At 75.8% G+C, this 2500-nt stretch overlaps 1 non-coding gene across 1 annotated transcript; it reads right to left on the reverse strand.

Moving 5' to 3' along the window:
• Window positions 1-897: 897 nt before the first annotated feature.
• On the reverse strand, window positions 898-1046 carry LOC120376579. The gene has a single exon (XR_005587437.1). It is a non-coding gene; the product is annotated as a 5.8S ribosomal RNA (ribosomal RNA).
• Window positions 1047-2500: the final 1454 nt, after the last annotated feature.

The following is a 2500-nucleotide window of genomic DNA, read 5'->3' on the forward strand; positions in this document are numbered from 1 at the left end:
GGCGGAGAGGCCCGATTCGTAACACCACCGCCCTCGGGAAACGGCCCAGCGGAGGCAGAGGCATCACCGCGGGCGCCGGGCGCGAGCGAGGCGGGCGGCGCCAGGAGTGCAGCGGGCGCCGTCGGCCAGAAGGAAGAAAAAACGGCCGGCAGAGGCGGCGGGAGCAGATGCGGCGGGTGGGGTGGTGGTGGGGCGAGGTCGGGTTCGCAACCTGGGCGCCCTCGCGAAACCCTCTCCTTCGCCTCTCCTCCTCCTCCTCCGCTTCTCTCCACCGTCACGCGCGCGTGCCGCCCCTCTCCTCCTTCTCTCCTGACTTTCCGGCGCCCTCCTCCTCCTGGCGCGAGTCTCGCCCTCGCGCACCGACCGCCCGGCAGGTCCGGGCACCGTCGTAACCCGGGCGGGAAGGGGAGGACCGGGAACAGCGGGCAGCCGTGTCGCCACAGACAGCGCGGGGCAGGCCCGTCTCCCCTCGGGACCCGCCGGAGCGGCACGGCGGACCCGGCTCCCCCGGCGACCGCCAGCGCAGCGTCCCCCGCACCCCGCCACCGACGCGGTAAAAACCGGGGTGGGGTGGGAAAAAGTGGATGGGGCGGCGGGGCGCAGGACCGACCGCCGTGGCGCCGCGCTCCTCCGCGAGCAGGGCGAGCTCCCGAAGCGGGCGCTCGGGGCATCGGGTCTGAACTTGGGGGCGAAGGCGTTGGGGCGGGAGAGCCGCCGCGGGCTCCCCCTTCCGAGGACGGGAAGGGGGCCACGCGGGACCAACCGCCCGGTGCCTGCGGCGCCCCAGCCGCGCCTCCGCGGAGGAGCACGGCGGCGGGCTGCTCACGGCCCTCCACCGCCAGGGGAGGGCGGCGCGTGTCCGCCGCCCACCGCATCCGCGGGGCGATTGACCTTCAGCGGCGCTCAGACAGGCGTAGCCCGGGAGAACCGGGGCGCAAGTGCGTTCGAAGTGTCGATGATCAATGTGTCCTGCAATTCACATTAATTCTCGCAGCTAGCTGCGTTCTTCATCGGCGCACGAGCCGAGTGATCCACCGCTAAGAGTTGTCACGTTGGCTTTTGGGTTTCAGTAGGCCCTTCCGTTTTCTTCCCCCGCGGCCAAAGCCACGCCGGCGCAGGGGTTCCTTGTCCATAACGCACGGTCGGTCGGGTCCCGGCCTGCTGTCCCCAAAGCGGGGCGGAGCGCGGTCGGGCGGGTTTCGGGCGGCGGGAGCAGGGGGCCCGAAGGTCCCTCTTTCTCTCGCCGCCGCCTGAGCCCGCCCGCCGGTCCGTCCCCGCGGGGCGTCCTGCCCGGCCAGGGCATCCCCCTCCTCGGTGTCCGTCCGCCCGCCGTGCGTAACCGTCAAGTGTTTTTGGGCCGAGCCGGAGGCTCGGGTAACGTCAGGCGCTTGGCTCGCAGGGGCCAGGCGGCCGGGGCAGCGTTCAGACCGACCCTCGGCCCGCACCCCGCCCGGCCCTTTCGGATCGGGCGGAGGAGGGGAGAGAGAGGCTGACGGGCCCGGCCTTTCGGCCCGGCGCGGAGAGGGAGGCCGGGTGGCCCCTCTCCGTCCTGGACTTCCCGCGGACCGGGGGGGCTGGGGTGGGCGGCACGGCGGGGTACCGACCGGGGTGGGCGTGGGCGTCCTCGGACGTCCTTCCCTCCTCGGCGGTCCCTCCTTCCGCCCTCCCCGGGGCTCCCTCGTGGGCGTCCGCGGGCCGACTCAGGCCGCGCAAGTCTTTGAACCGCCGCCTTCCGCGGGCCGGGAGGCTCGCGGAGTGGACTAGGTAGCTGGCTCCTGGGTTGAGAAGCGGTTCCCAATCCCGCTGGGGCGTACCCCCGCCGCCGCTCGGCCTACCCGCCGGGGCGGGCGGGCGCGGCAGCGGCGGGCGGCACGCGCGGAGGTGGTGCCCGGCACCCGCCAGCCGGGCTCCGCGGCGCCTCGGGGCGTCGTCCCAGAAAGCGCGCCGAGAAACCGCTGCCACGGCCGCGCCCGCTCCGAGATCGAGGTTTCCCTCCGACCCGGCGTGCCCGGGAGGCGGACGCGACTGGGGCCGCCGCCCTGGGCTCGCGCGCCGGCGCCCGGGCCCCTCCGCGACGCCATCCCGGCCGCGCGCCCGCGTCGAGCTCCCGTCCGCAGTTCGGTCGCCCTCCTCCCCGCGCCCGGGCCCGGCGGTCCCGCCGTTCCCAGCGCGCCGGCGGCGGGAGGCGGTCCCAGCGACCGGAGTGGGGCGGAGGAAAAACAAGACCGCTCGGGGCGGGCAGCGCCTCGGTGGGCGGGGCGGAGGCGGCTCGGGTACACGCACGGTGGGGCGGGAAGGCGCGCGAGGCGGCGGTCGGCAGCGGACCGGCACGGACGGAGAGACCCCCTCCCTCCTCTTCCACGCCCCTCCCGGCCGCCCGGGAGGCGAGAGCGCGGAGGGCGCCCGGCGCTCCCCGCGCGCGGGACCCCGCCGCCGGGGTCCCATCGCGCGCGCGAGGCGGGCCGAGGCCTTCGGTTTCGAGGCCGGCGCCGCCGTCGGT

The sequence above is a fragment of the Mauremys reevesii genome, linkage group 12, assembly GCF_016161935.1.
Source record: "Mauremys reevesii isolate NIE-2019 linkage group 12, ASM1616193v1, whole genome shotgun sequence".
In the NCBI taxonomy this organism is placed as follows: domain Eukaryota; kingdom Metazoa; phylum Chordata; order Testudines; family Geoemydidae; genus Mauremys; species Mauremys reevesii.